Source organism: Anas platyrhynchos, chromosome 8, assembly GCF_047663525.1.
Source record: "Anas platyrhynchos isolate ZD024472 breed Pekin duck chromosome 8, IASCAAS_PekinDuck_T2T, whole genome shotgun sequence".
NCBI classification, from domain to species: domain Eukaryota; kingdom Metazoa; phylum Chordata; class Aves; order Anseriformes; family Anatidae; genus Anas; species Anas platyrhynchos.
Window position 1 is genome coordinate 19035704 of NC_092594.1, and position 23777 is coordinate 19059480.

Genomic DNA, 23777 nt, shown 5'->3' on the forward strand with positions numbered 1-23777 from the left:
TCCACGGCCTCCCGGGGTGGCGGCGCACGCGCCGCCCTCAACGGCTGGGCCGGGCCGGGCGCGAGCCCCTGCCTCAACCGCCAAGCAACGGCCGGCGCCGCGCGCGGGTTGCCATAGCGACGGGGGGGGGGGGGGGGGGGGGGGGGGGGGGCTCGCTGTGAGGGGAGCCGGCTGGAAACTTATTAGAGTAATTAACAGGCAGCGTTCACACACCCACACACGGTGCTTCCCAAACAATGCCCCAACAATGCTTTCGGCTTTTCGCCCGCTGCCCCGCTTTTATCCTGTCACGGAATCCAGGCCCCGGCTGCCCCCTTCAGTCCCTGAGGGATGGAGGAGCGGCGGCGGCAGAGCGTCAAACTCGTTTAAACCAGGATACATGAAAGGAAAATAAAACGCCAAATGCCATCCGTCCACTAAATTTGGTCTACCACCGACTGGTAGCTCAGTGACCAGGTTTGCAACCACGACATTTAACACGGAAATAAAATAAGATTCCAGGAGGATACTGAAATAATAAAAACACCTCAGAAAGGGGAAGCCAAGGTAATTTTTCCCTAAGCTATTCTCCTTCAAAGGTAAATTGCTCCTAAACTAATCTCCTTCAAAGGTAAATTTTCCCTAAACTATTCTAAAGCAGGAGACAGACTATTTTGTCTCATAAAACAAGCTTCTTAGGAGTGGTTATTTAAGCGGCGCATATAGAGGGCCTGGAGACACAAATTGTGAAAGACACTTCTCAACTCTTTCATTAAATGCTTCCGAAAAAAAATCTATATAGTGGGCTGTGAGGAGGGAAAGAAAAAAAAAAAAAAAGCAATGTCATGGATCACAAACTGAGAAAGATGAGACAGGAGAACAAATGGTCATTCATAATTATGGTGAAAAGCCCAAACCATAAAGTGTTTTTAAAATTTTGTTATGGGGTGCGCGTTGTAAACACCCTTACAGATAATCTAGGAAAAGGGCTGTGCAGAAGGAGACAACACTTGTAGAGGATGCAAGATTACTCACAAGTGTGAGGGCGGATTGGAAAGATATTCAGGGTGACCCAGCTGTGTAGGAGGTCAGTACAGTGACAAATTCACTACTGATAAATAATCATCAATACAACAGAATACATACAACTAAAATAAAGGTAATAATAGCTAAAGAAATATGCAGACATCTTAAACAATAGTTCGGTAGCAATCTCTCCTGAGTATATGAACGGAGTCATGCAAACAATGTGCAGATATGAAATGGAGAAAAGCAGGCAAAACATTGGATGTCATGCCATTGTTTCATATCAAAAAGGATTTTAAGGAATGAGTGATAAGAAGTGATGAGAGGAGTAATAGATTTTTTATTAAAGATAAATTTGGCAGTGGAACCAAAATGCCCAGTTCCACCTAAGCGCTGAAATGCCATTTTTACATTAAAGACCCATGTTTAGTTAGTTGCAGAGCCCTCTATAATTCCTCAGTATTTTCCAAGATACCACCTTCCAAAATTCAGTTGCCCATTCTATATGCATAGCTGATGTTCCTTATTATTTTATAGGTGCTGATTTTCCCCATTATATTTAGTATATTTCCCCATTAGATTTAATATTCCGTTTAAAATTCATTATTAGTTGACTATTGCAGCTGTGCTGTTAAATATTCAAATCACAGGAAGCATCAGAAAGAGAGGAAACGACTAGATGAAAGTATGTGGCAAAATACTTGATTAGAATGAAGAAAGCTGCTGTCAAAAGTAACAGGAAACCGCTGCCACTTGTGACTGGCAAACTGTTAGGGAATGTGTGCAGATGGCCAAACCCCACCAAACAGGGTTCATTCCAAATGCAGGAGGCTGAAAATTTTGCAGCCTGCAGGACACCACTTTCATCTCAGAGAACAAAATTAGAAACGATATTTACTTATTCATCCTTCCTGCTTATAGGTACTCTTCTGAATAATTATTGACTATAGATCATGGAAGTTATTTTTACAGCATTTTTATCCCAATTTTTATCAGCAATTTCTATTTATATAATCTGCTGCTCAACAGAGAAGTTACACTTCCCTGCAGAAGTGTAACTAACTTCACTGTGAATAGAAACCCCTCACGCTATGTAGGATATAAACATTTCCTTTTGTGAGTAACTGTTTGCATTTAACATTTTCTACCGAGATGTTGGAAATTTGTCAGTATATTTTTGATTTCACAGGTGAAAAAACATTTTTCCATTAGGCAAAATAAAACGTGTATGCTTCCATGTACAAACTTTAATGTGTTTGCAGGAGCACCTGTAATGAAACATTGACACTACAATTTAAAGCACTCGCTATAGTAAAATCTCAGTCTGTAAAAATGTCAGCAGATTATAGTGACTGATTATTATACGTTCATTAACAGAAGATAGCATAAGCATTTTAGATTAAAAAATTGCAATGTAAGTTACTTAAATGTATTCAGGTTTACTCATATAGATTGCAATATAAAATATTTTAAAAAATGAAGAGAGGAAAAGCATTTGATTATAACTGATACCAAATCAAATAGTATTTGATTTTAGCCTATATCCTGCTGCAGGCAAAGCTCAGGGATTATGACTATACATTAATATACAATGAAATGAATTTAGTTACTTGGGATGCTTGGCTGCAGAAAAGATGCTTCTTAATGTTGTTTTGGTAACTAAAGATTGAAAAGAGCATAGCTTACATTTTGGCACCTAGTTAACACTTCATTATTACTTGGCACTAAGTAAATGTCTTCTAAGGTATGGTCGACCATCATAAAAAGTCATTAGTTAAACTCAGTTTGATATGAGATGTCCCAACAAAATAATTGCTAAAGCATATAGTTCCCCTTAGGAATTAATAAAATAATAGAATATGTTTTCTATGTATTTCAGTATATTTTATATAATACTTTTATGTGTTCCAATATAGTAGACAATATTTATATAGCCTGTAAATCCTATTTTTTTATTATTTTTCTTTGGCTAAGTCATTCCATGAGGCTATCTGCACTTAATTCACATAGTACTTCAGTGCGAGAGATACTAAAGAAATTAAAATATTGCTAAATTTACTCTAAAATTTACAAGAAATTGTTTTGTTTTCTTTTTCTTTTGTAACCGTGCAGTCATATTTCAAGTCTGCATCACTATGCTTAAGCGCTGTTTAGGTACCTGCCACCTGAATTTGTTACTTCGTGAGTTGGGAGTGCTTACCTCTGCAAGACTGACTTTATAGATGCAGTGCTTTACACTGTATGAGTTAGTATCTGGATTCTAGTAAGATATGTAGTCTACAACACTTAACTCGTACGTATTCCTACTTTTTTGATCTGTCATTCTCTCTGGCATCCTTGCATTTGCTGTAGGTAAAATAGGAGACAGAAGCGGATACATGTAACATTACTGTGACTGTCACCACCTTCCTCTTTCTTTTTGGAGGATGTTTATGCTCAATACATAATACGCACATCTTGTCTTCTACCCTTCAGTAAGTAGGATGAGCTTCCTGCTTCAATCATACAAAAATGCAATTTCCAGTTGGTTCAGTTAAACCTGAAACTAATCATAAAAAAAAATATATTCTAACGGATAAAAATGTCAGTACTAGAGGAATCTGATTCAATTAGACACTAAGCACCCGATGTTTAGAGTTTTCAGTTGGAGGAAGAAAACATTATAACGAATGTTTCACTGAAGAGTGTATGTATGCTTCCCAACTGCTCTAATTCGATACGTTCAACTGATGTGCTAATATTTGCTCCTAAAAGTATAGTGATTAATGTGAGAACACCCCCTAGGAATACATATCTACTTGTTTCTCAGCTAGAGCAATAATGAAGGGATGAGTTGGACTCACAGTTACATCACTCTGATGTAACACTGGTTCTGGTTGTTTTTATTATTTTTAAGATTGTAGCTTTTTAAAGAATATATTCAAGCAGCTGGCTCTAAATTCACCCAAGTGCGTGTATATACACATATATAAAGTGAATATACGTATATGTACACACACAGAGACTTTAAGGGGACTTCCTCTTTGCAGCTGCAAAGCACTTTTTTCCCAGGGTCAGCAAAGGTTCTTCCACGTCTCAGCAGTACACAGATAACATGTTATTTCCTCACTGTCTCCCATGCAACTTACAGATTTTTCCACAGGAAGAGTATATATTTTTTCCTCTATTGCATTCCTACGCCCAGATGTAAAATAGCTAGGAACTTTATGTTAGAGTCCTAAGAGGAGCCATTCGTGAGGGGCAGTAGTCCCTGGAAATATTAGGGAGGGAGCAAGAGGCAAAGAACGGATTGGCAGCACAGAACCTGAATACTGATGTCCTTTTTGTGTTTTCCTAGCATCCCTGTACATCACAGGAGACAGTACGTCATTAGAGACAGTACTTGCAAACTGCTTAATAGAAAGCAAATCTCCCCACAATTGTTTTTATGTTGTATAAATATCTATCTAGACGTTTCCTGTAAAGAATGGAGATGCTGGGATGCCTACATGATTTATACACGGAATGGAAGTAGCACAAACACGATGATTTAGAACAGGTTTTAATGACCATCTGAAGGGGAAAGATCCCAAATATGGACAACAGCAACTGTTAATTGGAACTAGTCATATTTCATCTATGTAAACAAAGTAATGATCATGTCTGCCACAAGACTTCAAGAGATTTATCTTCCAGGCTCCCTAATATGGATACATCTGTCCCCTGCTTAAATCCTATGTTCTTGCCATCTGCTCCAACACACTTTTTTTTCAGCCTCAAGCAGTGATTAAACAGCTATTTGGAGAAGAAAAAAAGTCTTTTTAAATTTCTTACCAAAACATTATAAACAACTATAAAAAAATGCAAACCCACGCCCCTCTTGGATCTCCATTGATTCTGTATACAAAATGTTATTAGTGAGATGCTTAACTTAAATTTCCAGGTAACGTTTACATTTTACCATACGATAGGAGACATCACACCCACAGATTCAATGTAGTTTCAACAGAGAGAGTAATAAAGTAGCTGCAGATTAAGTTAATGTCATTTAGTTAATCAGTCAAAATATGATTAAGAGGTTACAATGTGGGCAAATAAAGCAGCGTTCCACTTCAAAAAGAAGGAAACTTCCTCAGATTCTTTAGCTGCACCACAAGAAGCTTAGCAAACGATACTCTTTTGAGAAGTGCTGTCTACTTACCTCTGCACATCCTGGACGTGGTGGAGGGGGAAGGAAAGGGACGTAGCTCTCTCTTTCCTGTACAAGGAGAAGCAAGAACAACAATTCAGTAGATCCTGTCCTCCTGCCTTCTGGGCAAAACTACAGCCTGCCTGGTCCTCATGTGGGTCATGTAAATTAGGGAAGCTCTTTATTCCGCACCCATCATTCACAGCAGACAGTGAAGGATCAGTCCCTATCCATCTCTTACTGCTTATTATGCAGTGCAATGTTGATACTGTCATAAATATAAACATTGAACTTGTTCTTTCTCTATGAACGTCCTCAAACTCTCTCTCTCTCTCTTTTTTTTTTTTTTTTAGGGTTGTTTCTTCTTCCTGTATGGAAGAAATTATGGATTTTGCCTCTTCCTCACTTCCCTGAGCTTCACAGGAGGTAACTGGACTCAGTACTTATGTTTCTTAGCCTTTGCTCTCTTGGCTGGTTTACTATGCTTCTGATATGCTCTGCAATTATAATTGCTACTGCTTGTAAAGATGGGAAAACAGGACTTTTTGCACTGCTTGTTAAACAATGTAATGTCTTTTCAGAAATAAAGCACAGCAAAGAAAATTTAAAATATCCTTTTTCATCCAAAGCTAATAATCCTTGGCCGGAAATATTTGAGTATAATGTCTACTCGAAAAATAGGTGTAAATCCATTGAAGACTTTGCCACCCATTAGCGAAGAGCTTTTCTGTGAAGGATGTGGATGGTCCACCTGTTCAGCTTTAAATTTAGTAAATACCATTGCTTAAATTATTATACACAAATAGAACAGATAGTTTTATAGCTGGTATTTTCACGAGAATTAATATAAACACTCTTGGGAATATTTTGAGGGTAAGTAGAGGAGCAAGACATCACCTTTTGTAGCCTACATGTCTTGTGTTGGAGGGCTTCTATGCTGCTAAGCTCTTTGATAACATTGGGTAAGGTTATAGTATCTCTTTGATAACATCATTGCATGTAAACTGGCTTGTCAGGAGCTGGAGTTAGATGGCCTAAGTATGCTGATGATATGCTCTTATATGAAAATTAGGAAGCCAGGTTATAATACAGTTTTAGATCCTCATTTGGAGCTGAACAAAAGAGGTAGAAATAATGTTTCGGACTCTCAGTTGTTTTCCAGATACTCTGTTTTTTCCTGTGTATCTCAAGCATTATCCTACAACTAGGAAATGCTGAATGTTAGGATTTTGAAAACACTATTTAAGATAATTTATACTAAAAGAAAAAGACAAAACAACATTTAGAAAAACATCTGAAGGTTTCAATATTCTCTACTAGAAATGTCTGAGAGACCCATATACGAAATCAATCTGAGTTTCTAGATTCAAATTCTGTCTTAAGCTGTGAAATAATTTTCATATCAATATAAATGCTCCTGGGAATATTGAGATTTTTCAAAATTTCACTTCTTACAGAAAAGAGAATCATGCCACTTTCACTGCCCTATAATACCACTGCTGAGAATCACATTAGCAATTTATCACAACAGCTTCTGTTAAATGACAGAGGAAAAAGCAATAAATATATTCTTAAAGTAAATAAGTCAGTGTCCATGGAGGCAAGGCCTGTCTCATAAGAAAAATCATCTGACACGGAGCACTGTGACTGTAAGGTCTAGTGTTTATAAAGTTGTCTCAGCTGGAGACAGCTGCTGAACTTTTGAAATTTTGAAGAGATCTTTCCTGCATCCACTGGAAAGGCTTTGAAGTACACTCAACAAGCAAATTCCAAAATACAATGGGTGTATTTTAGCCAGTGTTCACCTAAAGTCCTGTCCAGCTACTGCTCTATGCCACCTAATATCAGAAAAAGACACGTGCCTGGGACTCAGAGGAATATTACAGTTCAAAAAAATTGCATATCCATTTTAAATCATCCTTTGAGAGTTGCATGAGAAAACACTTTGCTAACAATTAGTCTAAAGTAATGTAGAATTTGAGTATTTTATTTTGTACTACAGTTTATTATTACATTGCTTCTGCCAACACACTATCGGAACACTCTTCAGCACGTTACAAACAACTAAAATTTGACAGATTTATTGTCTTGTTCTTTCCCTGGAGGAGAGCTGTAAATAAGCTAGCTTGTTTTTTTACACTTCGTCTTTTAGATATAGCTATAGATGCTTTTAGTTTTCACTAGAGAAGGTAAAATTAAGTGAGAAATTAGCAAGTTTCACAATAGTCTTTAATCCTTACAGGAATTCTTTCTGAGGTCTCACCTTGGCCTTCTCTGCCTCCCACACAGATGGAATTCACCACCTGAGGTAGAAACCTCCTTTGTGTCTAAGGAGCATTGTAAATTTTGCTTCCAGAACTGATAGTCTCATATAGAAATACTGAGCTTAGTAACCTCAGTTTAGGACTATACCTTTTAATATCATGTAATATTCTACAGTAAGGTAATGCAGAGAAAGTTTGATGTGCTTGCTTTGCCCACATTGCATTTATTTTTTTAATAGTTGGCATTTAAGAGACACTATTCATTACACTTCTACTTGTCATAAGTAACAGTCCCCATTCTTTCAGCATGAGAATTTACAAGATAAGGTCCAAATTTCCCTTTCAGGGAGAAGGTTGCCAGAATTGAATGCATGTTGTACTAGGAATTTTCAAATTAACTATACACATATGATTAATAATTCATGAACCCTGGAGAGCATTTGGGTACCAAATAACCAATGGTGCTAGAAATAGCAGGGTAAAGGGACAATGTTTGGGGCTGCCTGTGCAGGTCAAGACATCATGTCAAAGAAAACAAGAGGTCGCAGAGAACAGCCAAGACACACGTACTACTTTGGTGAGTGTGCTTGTATGATAGGGGAATAAAGAGGAAGGAATAGGAGATGCCTTTGCGTGGGTGGAAACTACAGAGTTTCTCATATCTGGGCAATCATGATTTCTACACGCTATCCAAGCAAACTGAATTTGGGAAATCCTGTCTAAATCAAGAGCATCCCAGGTGGCTTTTATGGAGATAAGAGCAGTGGGATAAAATGCGGGGGGGGGGGGTTGCTGGGGAGGAGGAGGAGGGATTTTAGAAGATGAACTGAAAATCAAGCATGTAATGGACCTCAATTATGGGCACAGTCCAATAAAAGTGGTACACAATACTAGTGCAATGTAACTAAACACTGGATACAGAAAACAGAAAATCCAACAGTACTTTCAGCAGAAGATTCTTAGCTTAAATATATTGTGCATTTTGGCTTCTGGCTTAAAAAATGTTAAATAAAAGAGGATTAGGAAGAAGAACCTAGAAGAGCCACAAGAGCAATGCCCTAAAAGAAGACTGTAAAACAAGAGAAACTAAAACTCGTGTATATAAGTGCTTTGATCTACAAATGAGAATGAGACACAAATGTCTTATCTGCATAGTCATCTTCATCATTCAGTGAAACCAGCAGGGCAATGCACTCAAGGGTACACAAATATACATCAAACGACAGTTTCCACTCCAAAGATGAGAAAGTGCACAATGCTTTCAGCAGCATACAGCATTACAGATCTCCTACAGCAGCATCGTGGGCCAGCTGTGGAAAGAGGCAGCATGCGTCCTTTCAGGAGAACTTACTCCCCAGCCTGCCCATGCCACCATAATTCCCCCAGTCAAGGCCTTGTTCTCCCCAGTCCTGCCGTTCTCTGCTTTCTGCAGGCCAGCACGGCAGCAAAGCTCCTCTGCTTCCATGGCAGCTTCCCAGCTTGACTGAGGCTGAGACCAGCAGCTGGGTGTGAAGGCTTTCATCTTACCTCTTGGGAAGAGAGGTCAGGCAGTGTGAATCCTAAAGGAAACCTCACTACATCCCTACACAGCAGGCGCACATAGCTGAAGCTGGGAAGCAAATGAAACACATCTCATTACCTGTCACAAAGTGTGAGAAAGAGAAAACACCTTGCCAAATGAAAAGACAACAGAATTTTGCATGAACTCTCCCCAGGTGCATGTTAACGCAACGTCCCACTTCTTTGGCTCCGGAACTCTGCGCTCTAGGACAAATAGTTGAGCAAACGGAACAAATAGCTTAAAAGATTTTTATTTTTAAGGATTAGAAGTGCATGTATAATAACAACATACTTACAGAGAGAACAACTGCAAGCATTAGTGTCAGAGATGCTTTGCAGCATAAACTGATCACTGACAGGAGAAATTCCTCTCCTTTATATATTTTGCATAACGTTCAGGTACACTGCCTTCTGCTGAAGCATTAAATTTAGGCTACTGCTGGAGACAGAGAAGGTCCTCAAGAATAACAGTCCTTGGTTCTGTTCGTTGTTTTTTTACTACCAGCTATTTATAGTACATTATTAAAAAGTCAGACTGTACTGATTTTGTTTTGTGACAGAGGGAACAAACGTGCATATGTGAGGTTTATGTCAATGTGTGTTTGGATAAAGGACCTTAAGAAAGGATCTTAAAAATGAAGTTCTTCTGTTTCTCCCTTTTATTGTTGAATCCTATTTGAGTTAAGTGCTTGTGGTTTGGATTCACATAGGTGGGAAACATCTTTAAAGACCTTTCCATTTCAATTTAATCTATTTCCTCTGATGGTTTCCTTCTATTCTATTAAGTAACTAGAGTCAGGTATTTAAACCAATTGCTGCACAATGAGCCATAAGAAAAGGCAGCAGGTTGGATGGATGATTATAAGGCAGGAGGTTTGAAGTACACTGACAGGATATTACCCAGTTTGCAGCTCTTATCTGTCAAAAGCAGCAGAACAGAATGAGGGCAATTAGACTTACTAGCTGGTTTACTGACCTGTAAGAATAAAAGGAATAAAAATGCCAGAGTGTGATAAAGCAGGCAACACTTGCAAAACAATAACAGGACGTGCATAATAGCATAAGAAACATCCTTAAGAAAAACATGATTTCTACTTCTGTTTTGTTAGTAAAAATATAAAGGGAGAGAGCCACCAACAGCTGTGCAGAGTAGAGCTTGCTTTTCAGGAAAATACGCAGGGCCAGATCTTGCCTCCTACATCTGCACATGTTTTCTGCTCTTCAGGCCCATGGAAACGTGCCAGGAAAATTAATTGGCAGAGGACCGTATTATCTCTTCTGCATAGTTCCCATGTAGTGTCTCAGAGAAAGAACATGCAGCTAGGGAGCTGACAGGAAAAGCAGCCTGCTGGGGAAAGCTGTCCTTGACTCCCACAGATCCCAGAGGATATGCCAGATTTCAGTGGGACATCTCCTTCTCGCTGATCTGAGGCGATCTGAAGAACTGTGTCACTGAGATTTCCTTCTATAGATGAAAAGCAGGGGATGGTTTCGGTGTTGGGGTTTTTACATCCTGTGTGAGTTCTGGGCAGAAGCATGAATTCTGAGGTAATGACAGCTTTCTTAAACTACCAAGCAAACAGGTCACTGTTTGAATGCTAGGTCATTAAGCCTGCAGCTGCCTCAGAAATACTGTAGCAGAGGATTTGAGATTGGAAAAAGGAACCAGGGACATTATGAAGTCCTGGCTTGCTCCCACACAACCCATGCCCTCCCCTGCCATTTGCCCCTCCCCTACCTTTCAGGAGCTTCCAGGCTCTTGGTACCCAGGAAGGAGGGACGTTTTGTCTTTAGGAGTTGCTGATCCCCAACTTTCATATATTATGAACAGAAAGCTATGATCCGGCCTGCTGATTTACAGAAGAGATGTCAGACTACTGTCCTCTCAGTTTCCCATTAAGTAATCCGCATCCTTCTTCTTCTTGCCCAGTGGAAAATCCCACAAAGTAGGAAAAAACATTCTGCAGTTTGCATTGATAAATTACTGAAAAGTGCCTCTCCAGTCTGGGTCTGCAAGGCATGTAGAAGGGTCAGAGCCTTCAAATCCTCAGCCCCAGATCTTGGGGGAATTCTGCATCACTTCCATTAAGAGTCAGTGGAGTCCTCTCCCCTCCTCCACCATTTCCTGCTCCCTCAGCTGTCTGTACCACTCCTGCAGCACAGCTCAGTAAGAAACTGTACTGCTGTTAGCTCCCTCCCATATGGCTATGCACTAATCCCCCCTCCTACACATTCATGCAAAGTGGGGAGAAACTATAGATATAGAAGAAATCCTTTACCGAGCAGCCGCCTGCTATCTAGGTTACATCTGGCAATTAAAAGGTGCAAAAGAATCATGCTAAGCAGCACTACCGCTTTCCTCCCTCTTCCTTGCAACATCTGCAGAGCTTCCAAGTATCCTGAATTTGCAAACCTAGATTCTGCGGGGAGTATTAAAAATGGGAGAGAGCTTGTAATCACCTTTCTTCTCCATTTACAATCTCAAAGTATTTTCCACATGATTTTTAATTATTGGTTTTGCTCCCTTTGTCTGTTTGGTCAAAGAAGAATCAACCCTGGAATTTACGGAAAGATGAAGGGATAGGAAAAAGAAAAAACGGTGAAATTGTTTCAGGCAGTAACTTTCTGTGAAAAAACCCTCTGCCCCTGTCTATTTACATGGATGCTTTTTTTTTGCATCCTAAGAAAGCATGTCAAGAAACATGCCATTTGTCAGGAGCTTGCGATAGCAGGCTGTCAGCTCACTGCCTAGCAACTCGCACTGCATCGGGATATCCTGGCGTTACACACACTGCCACATTGCATTGCTTAGCACTCACTGCCTTGAACTATCTCACTTGCTGCTCTGTTACACCAGGGTCCTCGCTTGGGAGACACTGAGCTGCCTTTCTGTCGGCTGGCCCAACGAGCTCAGGTAATGGCATCAGTAGGAAAAACAATATAAGGGTTTATCTAGGTATCAGATCTACTAAACCACCAAAGTCACAATGGGTTTACATAGGATTTCACATTAAATAGAAACTCAGCATCGGCATAGCATGGACATCAGGCTCCTTGAAATGTCAGCAAGCATTTTGAAACTTATTTCTCACAGACAATTAGGAAAATAAAGCTATGATCTTCAAAGTAGAAAAACAAAGCAAGACAAAACATATAAATAAAACTTTTTTTTTTTTTTTTTTTTTTTTTTTAACTTTACCTACACAACAGCAGCTTGGTTGTGTGATTTGGTGATTAAGTGAGGAGAATAACATTTAGACTGAAGTGCCTGGGTAGAAAATCTGAGCTTCTAGCCTCAACAGTGACAGCAAGTCACATGGGATTTAGGCTCTCCGATGACTGTCATCTTGCAGGTGATGCCTTCCCCTCCCAGGGCATTCTGTTCCCCAAAACTTCTGTTGTAATACAGAGGAACAGGAGGGACAAAACTGAGGATCACAATCCCATATTATTTAAAAACCATTAAGAACACAAAAAAAACGCCTTGACTTCAACTAAGTAAATAACAGCCAGACCTCAGAGGTCACAAGAATGCTGATTTTGCAGTTGAAGGTCTTTGAAAAATCCACTGTGCTGTTTTCAACACAGCTGTGTTAGGGCCTTGGATTCCCACAATACAAGCATTTCAATGAGATTTTTAACTGTGACAAACAGCTAATGCTTTTTCTTTTTTTTTTCCTCTCATGTCTGTAGGTCTAGGTCAGGGGTTCTGAACCATGGTATTTAATATAATACTGAAGATATGACAAGTAAAAAGCATAATACATGATAATACAGAGGTCTTCTCTCAACTGCCTCTTTCACAAAACATGAAAATCAAGAAATACACTCTAAGCTTTTGGCTTTTATGTATGTATACAGCTCAGAATTGTCTCAGCTCATGTACCTTTTCAATTGCTTGCACGTTCCTATAAAAATATGCAGAACGTTTCAAAAATGCAAGTCTTGATGCAATCATTGTAGCTAAGGATGTTATTGCGTACCAAAACTGGAAAACAAATCTCCAGTGAGAGGAGTCTGACAGAGGAAAAAAACAAAACAACACAGCCAAAACCAATACATGATTATGGTGTAGAGCAGTCCGAATGCACAGGAGGTGAGCGTTTAGAGCAGAAGAGCCAAGCAGTCACTGAAACCACTCCACTGATCACCTCAGTCCCAAACAGGGATTTTGCTGTTACAGCATAACTGGCTCCACGTACATACTAGATACGTAGAACCAGACAGAAGAGGCAAATTGATCTAGTTAATGCCCACAAAGGTCTATGAATGACACTCAGATGTGATCAGTAATTTTTCATCACTAAAAAATTAAAGCTCCTCCCAAAGAACACATGAAATCATTCTCAGTGAGTCTCATTCATGCTTCTGCTAGCGTGTGCATCTGGAGCAGTATCAGTAGTGATCACAGCATAAAGTATCTGAATAAGTGGCAAATCCTGTGCATCAGAGCAGAAGACTGTCTGAAATATGCTTCTCCATTGTACCTAACATAGTATATACTGCAACGGGACATCGAAAGCTAGATGATTTCTCTAGGATCCCAAAGCCCATAGAATCTAAACTGGAAGAAATTCTATTCCCCATTAGTCCTTTTGGGATTACCCAAATATATACAGAAACTCTTACTTATTTTCTCAATAAGCATTTGATATTCTTGGAACATTACCAGCTCTGTAAATTCTACATTTTGCATTACTTTCCTGAAGCCTACTTATCCTAGAGTATGCTAAAAGCATTTGCACAGATGCAGGAAATTATTACTGTAAGTGTGATTCCTGTGCTTAACCTTGACTAGAAAATATGGCAAATGCAGTAGTGCATGTTCTGTAGTCTTTGGAGCATGCCACATTTAACACTCCATTACTTACCTGATTTTTTATTGCAATACTTCTAGACAAAAACTAATGTTAATCATTGCATCCTCCTCTCAGTACATTGCAAGTACATTCATATAAGCAGCACTCGTATGATATGTGTTGTGGCACTTCTGGAAGACACACATGGACATACACACACACCACCACTTGCAGTTCACTCTGTAAGCTGTCACCAACATGTTATTTTTATCAGCTTTATTTGCAACTAGGGATGGGGAGGTACAAATAAGGAAGGCAGATATACTCGAAACACTCAAATAAAAAACGAAGGATTATCCAGGACAATGTATAACCATTTGCCAGAAAATAAATGCAGAGAGTACTTGGACTCTAAACAAAACCGTCTCACAGATCACTCATCATCATTGTGCTGACCCAATTAATTTTCCAGTTCCATACAAGTTGCTAGTTTTTGAGCTTGTTCGTTAAACGGGTCAACCCACATTGGTACATCTCAAATTTGATGCAGCATTTCCATCATGCTGTCCTTCCCTCCAGTCTCCCCTTCCCTGCTCAGAGAAGCAGGCTGGGCACTGAGAAGGGGTTTTCTGCCTCAGAACAGCTGGGCATCGCAGCGCCTTGCTGCTAAGACCCAAACACAGCAAAGTGCAGTGGCTGCTTGGTGTGCCTGTTTGGACACCCCCCAGGCTCACCCCACAGGACTGCCACGGTGCCCAGTCCATCCCCCCAGAGGGCGGATGGGCCTGCCAGCATAACTTGACTCCCTGTGCAGCAGACAGCAGATTGGACCCCAGGAGCAAATCACAGCTGGTTTAGCTGCAGCGGGCCCAGGGGATCTGCAGAATGCAGCAGCACTCCAGCCATGCCCTTTTCTCTGCCTGCCCTTCCCTGTGTTGGGGGAGAGATAAGGTAATTCACAGCTGTCTACACATCTGTACCGCTTCCAGGGCTCTCTGACAGCTGGGAAATCCTTTTACGGCCACACAGCTTTCGAACCTGTTGGCGTTGTCCTGCAGTGCTGGGGGTCTCAGGGCAGGGTTACCTCTGCCGAGCTCCAGTTCTCACTGCTCGCCTGTCCAGGTGGCTGGCTGCTAGCCTGGCTGCAAATGGGAAACATCTACACACGATGACAAAGAACCAGGGCTGGGATATCTCTGTGGTCTGGAAAGCAATGTGACTCTGCTTATGACTGGCACAGGAATGACAGCACCAGCCTGTGCTAAAGTGCTGTGCTAGTGTTTAAGAGATCAGACGAAGCTTTATTCCTGAGCACAGGCTAATGTGTAAACACCAAGCTTTGGAGGCAAGCCTGGGCTTAAATGCATGCCCAGACCTGTGCTTAACAGAGTGCAAGCCCAGCTATGTGACTCCAGCAGGGTCAGGATGCGGCTATTAAGACTACCAACCTCCCCTGTGAAAACAGCCAACAACCTCTAGCTTCTTATTTTAGTGTTACCTAACAGAAATAGGCAGCATATGCCTTTGACAGCCTCTGAAGCTTTTGTTTTGTGAAGCTATACAATTTTCCAGGATTACCACACAGTGTCATCAGGGAAGAGGAATACAAATATCCTTAAGTCATGCAACAGTAAGGACCCAAACTCCTTGCTGTTTTACCAAGCAAGCTCACAACTGAAGTCTTGTGCCCTTGCTTACTCCAACTGTTCACATGCTTAACAGCTCAGATTTAGAAGGAATTCCCTACATTTTTTCTTCCACTCTCTGAGTGCCTCATCTAGCTCAGGTTTCAGAGATAACTGACTCTTAAGAGATTTCCCAGGAACCGTTCAGTTCTTGAAGAATCCAGACAACTGGGACAACACCATGTTTAACCTAGCGAGAAGGGAACAGAGTGGATTTTATACTATGTGGGTCACTCCTGTGAGATTCCCAGTTTGGATTAACCCAGATTTCAATGATTGCTTTCTTATTACAGAGGAAAGTAAGTGCAATTCATGAATAATAGTAACAAAAAGTGCTCTATCTAATTTCTCCTGTATATTCAAATCAAATAAAAGCTTCACAAAGTTTAGGTTCAGATAGCTGGGATCCATAAAGACAGAAAAACAACAAAGCATCCCTAAACCTGATCCAGAAGTAGTCTTCCCTGGAGTTTCGTCCATCATTGCTTGGCTCAAAATCATGGCAGGTGGTGGGTTTGACAGCTTCTGACAGGGGATAACCTCTGTTAGAAGCACAAGGATTTCTTAATTGCATAAGTCTTTTCTGGAAAATAAACTATAAATGTTTTAAACAAAAAGTAGATAAAAATTGAAGATGGAAATACAGAATCATAACACAGCAAGATTAGCCCTTAACCCACAGGATCCTATTAGTCCCTTTTTAACTCTGCTATGCAAGTGCAATTACAAATAGCCTCAGAAGATGTGCAGAGGCTCAAGGAACAAAATGGATTTTTGATTTGCAAAAAAAGGATTTTTGTTTGGCTAGTTCTGTATTTGCTATGCACTTTAATCTGGGCCCATTGCTTATAGGAGATAAATGTAATTTCATATAAAGCTGCATAAACTAAATAATGTCTGTGTTTGTACAGAGGACTTATCTGTTCACTGATGTGAAATGAAATGAACAATTTGTCATTAACTACTTGCTGATTATTTTTTTTTTTACATTTTAGAACACGTAAACAGAGCGCACTTGTTTATCCAACCTGCGATAATGCCAGAAGTCACCTCCCTCATGTAAGACGTCTGAATTGCTGGCCGTGTGCCCTTTATGTGAGAAAGAGAACAACCCAAAAAATACCGTAGGAGAGATGAGAGAGGAATTTGATGAGATGGGTTTTCTAGAAGTGATAAGGCTGTAAGATGGATAATACTTCAGTACTATTTTCTTGTTTACTGGGCATTTTTTAGTATCACTATTTTAAAAGCATAATTTATGTTCCTTATATATTAATGTCTTATAACTATTCACTTTTTCACCTTTCTTAACACAGGTTAAAGTTGCTAGAGGTGCTCAAAGTACCATGTGTCCTGAAAGACATCATACAATGCCACATTTCTTTTTGACACAGATCCTGCCACACAGACTTGAGGACAAACTGTGACTGCAACTGAGGCAAGGCACATAAGGCAAGCTGGGCACTGCTACGAACAGTGCACATTGAGTGGCTGCAGTAATTTCATACAGCAGGATTTAACAGGAACGAAGGGAGCTACGGTGTTTCTAGGTAAAAATGCATACCAAGATATGAAGGCAGAATGTACGGGTAGCTAAACAGAGGGAAAAGTTTACTTGCAGCAGATGTAAAAACGATCGTAACACAAGGAAAGGGATCAGGACAAGGGAGTCAGTGTCATGCCTGCCAAAAGCAAGCAATTTGCAGTAATGCATTGCACTCACAACAAATTGGAAAGGAATTTAAGACCAAAACAAATGCATGAGCATACAGTCAGAAAATGCTCTATTTATGGTAGATAGCATTTTTGTAGCGTATTTAAAATGTTTACAAAGTAAAAAAGCAATTTTTTTTGCTCTTCAGCTATGTAAATAAATGAACAGAAACAAACTCAAATATAGCTACTGAAATGGAATGTGGAGTAATTACATTAAGGATATAAAAATATTATGGGGGGCCTACTTTAATTTTTTTTTAAAAGGCCTAACGCTGTTTCAAATTGTGTGCATGTGGCAAGGCACACTCCTAAGAGCAGATGTACCTCCACAGGATTTGTAACAGCAGAACAAAAAGTCCCATATGTGCTTGGGTTAAAAAGCACTCCCCAGATAAAAATGATCAAACTGGTATACAGACCTGTCTACAAGAGAGGATGCAAGACAATAATCCTAAGGAATTTGATTAAGTGCTTAATAGTCTGCAATGCATTCAGAAGGTAATTAACATAGGTACCAGTGTATTTATTCAAACCCTATTAGCACAGAAAATTGATCTAAGGGATGAAGTTGATCAAATGCTAAAATGAGGTATCATTGTACAATATTGGTATTTCCTGGATGAATTAACCATCCAGTTCCTGTAATAAAACATCATAAAAATGTTCATAGTACCACTACAATAATGCCACCCAGCACTGAGTGCTAATTCATGGGGCCAATAAATACTGGTGAGAAACTAAAATTTGCACCCAATTCCCTTTCTAGAAACTTAAAAAAGGCATTTCAGAAGAATGCTTCCTACTGTTCAGAAAAACTATCAAGAAGCTGCAAAAGCACATATCGGCTGTGAAATACAGGAGCTTCTAATGGCTTATACTTCCCCATAGTAAAATCCAAAAGCTGCAGGAAAAAGATTTTTTTTTTTAGCAGTATGACTCAATACTATTATATCTTTCCAGAACACAAAGCGGTATGACAAACTCAAGAATGAAATATAAAATGGCTGAAACTCATTGAAGCACGGAAAAATAACTCTGGATGGAGCTGTGGATTGTACTGTTATAGGTAATGGAGCAGAGTAAAAAAAGAACCCTCCGTGATGCTCTCACCTACCCCAGGAAAGATGTCACCTCCTCTACCAGGAAAAGATGGAACAATAGGAGTTGGCCTACCTGCTTAACATGGTCTGTCTCCACACTGCATTTGTATTTGAGATCCAACTAGTCATAGTCATTGTGCCATCCCCTTTTTATTTAAAGAATAAAAGCTTACTACACTGGTACCACTCCCAACACCAGGCTTTGTTTGGCTTATTCACTCAGCATACATACAAACTTCGCATGACTGGGATGTTTTGGAATGAAAAATGTGACTTGTCAACCCTTGATCTCTATAAAACTGATGCAGATCATCAGAATATGAGTCTACTGTGTCCTGTGAGGTGCTCCCAACTACTTTGCCAGCTATGGGTGTGCTGCTCTTGTAGATATGAATGCAGAGCAAGGAAGACATGCAGCTTCTATTTTGGTAATAACTGGTTTGCTAATACGCAATTTGATAGCTTATTTTTCAGACCACAACAGTCCCACTGCCCACAAAGCTCAAAAGGAACAGTAACAAAGATCCTCTGGAAAAATCAGGAAAATAAATATCACATAAGGCAGACCAATTAATTTGTCCACTATACAGACATTCAACTGCAATACGCTGAAGAGCATACAGCACAAGCTGAATTGAGCATTTTAAGAACATAGGTGTTCAATTTTAAAAGCAGTCTTTCTTTGGCTAGAATATTAATAACGTGTTTTTATAAACAGAAGTTTTGCTTTTTAATGTTATTACTGTCATGAGGCACATGCACCCGACATTGCATCTCTTCTTTTCAACTTGGCCTCAGGTTTTAAAACGGTATTCTTAAATATAAACAATAATAACACTCCATTGAAAGCAATTTTTAAGACCTACGGGTCACACTGTCAGCCTAAAGGGAGAAGAGGGAATTAAGAACTGAAAGAGAGAAATATTCCAGTAATAAAAGCTACAGCAGAATAGATGGCAAAGCAAGTGCTGCACTCCAGCTCTTTAAAGCTGCGTGTGTCACGATCTATTCAACTGTATATCAGCACAAACTTTCTGTAGAGCTAACAGGCCCTTTGTGTCTCACAAAGTACGAGTACGTATGGGAGTATATGCCTCAAGTAGTTTCTTTTTCTTCAGTTCTGAAAGCACGGAAAAATAAATTTTGAGGAAGTGTTTTAGGATGCTTGCTCTGGAAAATTACTACCAGAAACTAAACAAATCCATGCCAGAACACAGCCCTGAAGAATTACAATATCCCTCGAGCAAATGGAGAAGACAAAGATGACCCTGCATGTCACTGCAGACTACCAACACCAGTACACAGACCAGCAGACACTTCAGCAGTGTGTTTGTGGAAAGTGTCAGCAATCGGTCAGGCCCGGAGCAGTCGTGTGTAATAAAGCTCATCTGTTATGGGTACCTACCTGTGTGGCATAGCTAGGCACAGACAGCGTTTTCTTCTTGCTAAAAATACTTTCTTCCCCTCTCTAAAATGACAAAAGTATAACTTTGCCTGACCTATTTTTCGTCCTTATTCATTCTGTGGAAATCTTGCAAAGCTGACACCTAATTTCCAGGTGCTGTTGCTTAGCTTCCTAAATTATTAATACAAGTGTAATAATTATCCCTTTTCATCATCACATAGGACAGGCAACAGATGCAAAGACTACAATCACATCAGCACCCTCCTATCTGAGGCATGTTTATGATATCAGAAGATCCCTCTACCACTGTCAATCAATAAGCTGTACTACACAGATGCGTTTTATGTCATGAGCTAATCAGATGTTATACTGGTCTAGTGTAATTGTACCTGCAGAGACCCACAGTAGAGCACAAAAATTACAGGGAAAATATGGACTAAAATCCAGAGTGTCTGATAAGGTAGCCACCATAGCTAACTGGACTCCTTTCTCAAGTGACAAGAGATAGGATGTGAAGAAATGGCCTCAGGGTGCACCAGGGGAGGTGTAGATCGGATGTTAGGAAGAATTTCTTCACACAGAGGGTGGCCAAGCACTGGAATGGGCTGCCAAGGGCAGTGTGGGAGCCCCCATCACTGGAATTATTTAAGAGGTGTGTGGATGTGGCAATCAGGGATCTGGATTAGTAATGGGACTCTACAGGTCAAGTTGATGGTTGGGCTTGATGATCTGGAAGGTCTTTTCCAGCCTAGATGATTCTATGATGATTCTCTGTTGTGGTTAGTGCATTCAAGAGTGGTGCCAGGTAGAGATAGAAGCCTTCAATGAATGGGGTGCACCACGGGTGCTGGTTCTGACATGGGTTTAGAAAGAAGAAAGGAATGAGATGAGCACAGATGTAAGACTGGTGATGGAGAGTGTCAGGGAACTACTGAGTAACAGGAAAATTTCAAGCATCTTGTAAATGTTCTGGATGATTTCAAACGGGAAAACAAGGCATATTTCCATGTCACAGTATCTTCACAGCTATACTTGTACTAGCAGAGCTATGTCAGCAAGGTTTCATATTAGCAAAGAGCTTTTCTGCTGACTGAACCGTCCCATCTCTCAAATCCAATGAAAGACATCCTCAACTAGCTTTTTTGGCTGAGTGGACTGATGATTTTCTGACTCACCATTGTCCATCAGCGTCTGCCAGCTGTGAGTTACCCAGCTGGGCCCACAAAGGAAATTCTGTGAGTGTTTTCATGTTCTTTGACCAAAGCTGCTAAACATTTTCATCATCACTTTAAATCACTCCACTGGACATTGCCTGAAGCGGGCTAGGGCACAGTACCTTCTGCTTGCAAATGAAAGGGGCTGCAGCCTCCATGTGAAGAGCAGTAACAAGCCTCAAGTGGGCAGTATGTTCTTCCATAGTCACACCTGTTTGCAGTATAAGTGTCTTTTTGTGGCCTGAACAACATGAATAGAGGTAACAAAAGCATGTGCTGGTCAACAGTGGTACATCTACACCTGTAACTTCTTCTCACACAGTTATGCCATCAGCCCTTTGTAGTACCAAAGCTTGAAGCCACGGCCCCTGCTGCATTTGGCTGTTATCTGCTGAAGAGGTTTTTGCTCTCAGAGCTGTGGGGCATAGAGATGTTCAGCCACCATAAATACAACCAACAGGGATCATTAAATGGAGCTCCTCACTAGGGGAATTCACATCTCAGGAAGCTCAGCTCACTGGTGTTATAAGCTGCTTGCCCACGGGGTGATCTGTGGCAGCCACAGGACAGAAAACCCGGCGGGCTGCCTTTGCTGTACATCAGCCACCTAGGAGAGGGGCAATGAGGGCAGGTGGGAGCCAGAAACCTCTTAAATTGCTATTGTACACATAGCCAGATTTCAAGAGACTAGGCACTAGTCCGATCCAGCTGTGGGAAAAGCAGGCATTTAGCAAAACACGGAGCAGATAAATCAGAATGAGATACAGGGAGCCTGGCTGCAGGTTGAAAACAGGGCACTGGAGCCCAGCTAAGCGGGACGGGACAAAGACCAAGTAATGAGCACCAAGTGATCTGGACAACTGCTTTCACCCTCCTGCTGCCCTGTCCATCTGTTGGGAACTCGGTTTCAAAACAAGTCCTATTTCCCTTATGTCTGAACTCCCAAACTCCCATCTTGTGGATCTGCTGCTGTCACTCACAATCATTTACAACAGAAAAGCTGAACTGAGAAACAAGGAAAACTTATTTAACACACACATTCTTCACCCTGATCCATTTCTTCCACCTATTTTCCCTTCACTCGTTCAGGTTTGAGTCTTACGGCTGGTTTACTGTAGCCATTTAAAGACAATGAGGATTTTATATGACTGCCTAAGCACTACAAATTCATACCAAGTCCTGGCGGTGTCTGACATTTCAGCCCAAACAACCGCACGCTGTTGGAGAATCCCCCCCCCAGCCCCCGTGAAGCACACTCACTGACCTCCCCTTCCAGCAGAACGAGGTCAGCAGGATAACGAGCTCTCCAGATCGATCTGCAAACAGCCTGATTCACAGTTTTTCTCTACGAAAGAGGAGGAAGTTATGAAAGGAGCAGCTTGGACAAAAAGGGCTTCAGCTCCACCCAGTGGTAATGAAAAGCTTTTCACGCCATCCCTCTGGGTACCTGCTCTGGCCTCTCTCAGCTGAGGTACTGGAGGGAGAGCTCTGTTCACCTGCTGCTACTACAGCATGAGCTGCCACAGGCCTGAGCAGTGATCTTGCCTTGCTTGCCTGGGCCTTCAAATCTGGGGTTTAATCGTTGCTCCGATTCTCTACATCAGCCATCGCTGTCCTCTTTGGTATCCGCAAATTTTGAACGGGGACCAGCCATCTCCCAAATTGCCAGCTGGCTGGGCGAGCACCATGACCCCACATGGGCCTCTTCTCTCACAGCAGTGATTTTATGGCGTGAAACTGCTCTTTTCTATCATCTATGCATGCATTTTTTTTTTTTTTTTTTTTTTTTTTTTTTTTTTTTTCCCCTGATGAGGTACCACCTTCTGACATAACTCTCAAAACCACTTTCAGAACTGGGGATACTTTTAAGGCAGGTTTTTCTCATCTGAGTTTTCAAGAACAGAACGGCTCTCTAAATGAATGCTACACTTCGAATGACAGGGACCTTGAGAAATTTAAAGCCAGCTGCAGCTCTGTTAGTTGGCCAATAATTAAATAGTTCGCATCTGACCTAATTAATGCTCAAATACACATCAGCAACTCTCAGGCACTAGGGCATAAATTTGTGACAACGTGAAGGTCAGGCACATACCCTCACCTCATCCACCCCCAAAAACTTCAGTATTGCCATCAGTTAGATGCATTATGCTTTTTGGCCAGCATTGAAGCATCAATTTGTGACCTTTGGGAGGAGGTTCCAGACTAGATGGACTATGTATAGTTGTCAAACTATGAAAACCTTTATCCTATTTCTCATCACTTTTCTTGTTCTTCCTACCTGCCCCAGGTATTCTTTCTGAATCTTTTGAATGGTGTGTCTGATATTTACCATTTTATTACCCCCACGTAAGTATCATTACTGTGGTTACATTTACATCTCAAAGTATTGAGCCTGTACCATTTATCCATGGGGTTTGAGATCATAATTAGACGCGGTGCCTAATTTTCAGCTAAATAGCTCAAAACATATGCAAAGTCAGAAATATATTTTAAATCAATGTGCTGTATGTAAGCAAAATTGTCCTTTTTTCCTGTCTGAAAAGCTCCTATTCACTTCATACATTCTCTCGTGCTAGTTATCTCTCACCTATATACAGATGCCCATACTTATTTTCATGTTAATAACACTTTCCACCACAAAACTGGTGTGATATTTTTAGCTATCAAACTATATCACATTCAGCAACTAAGGTTTGAAAATGATATACAAACAACATAAAAAAACAGCCAGCCTTTTTTCTCCCACACAAAATCTAATTTATAAAACCCATATTTCACTTGGTTTTATAGCAGCTATTTTATCTTTCAGCTCATCAGTGACTAAACCAGATAAAGCTAGTTTTATACGTGGTAACAATTTG

The 23777-nt window shown here is 40.5% G+C and overlaps 1 protein-coding gene and 1 long non-coding RNA gene across 10 annotated transcripts in view; one reads left to right on the forward strand and one right to left on the reverse strand.

Annotated features, from left to right (window-relative positions):
- Nucleotides 1-22299, reverse strand: part of RALGPS2 (Ral GEF with PH domain and SH3 binding motif 2) — a 142145-nt gene extending 119846 nt beyond the window's left edge. The window contains exons 1-4 of one of the 5 annotated variants that reach the window (XM_038182706.2): nucleotides 22181-22299; nucleotides 5186-5242; nucleotides 3460-3550; nucleotides 3206-3351 (exon numbers count right to left, since the gene is read on the reverse strand). The gene's annotated coding sequence lies outside the window, so the exon portion shown is untranslated. Of the gene's footprint in view, nucleotides 1-3205; nucleotides 3352-3459; nucleotides 3551-5185; nucleotides 5243-10735; nucleotides 11131-22180 lie in introns of those variants that run through there. The other 4 variants (XM_072041670.1, XM_013099300.5, XM_013099301.5 and 1 more) reach the window with 4 other exon arrangements.
- Nucleotides 151-18505, forward strand: LOC106017040 (uncharacterized). Of its 5 annotated transcripts, none has more exons than XR_011810929.1 (7): nucleotides 151-546; nucleotides 3358-3479; nucleotides 5527-5599; nucleotides 7416-7512; nucleotides 16477-16540; nucleotides 16876-17031; nucleotides 18158-18505. It is a non-coding gene; the product is annotated as an uncharacterized lncRNA (long non-coding RNA). The 5 variants fall into 5 exon arrangements; XR_011810927.1 differs by lacking the exon at nucleotides 3358-3479 and adding an exon at nucleotides 11855-11911; XR_011810926.1 differs by lacking the exon at nucleotides 3358-3479.
- Nucleotides 22300-23777: the final 1478 nt, after the last annotated feature.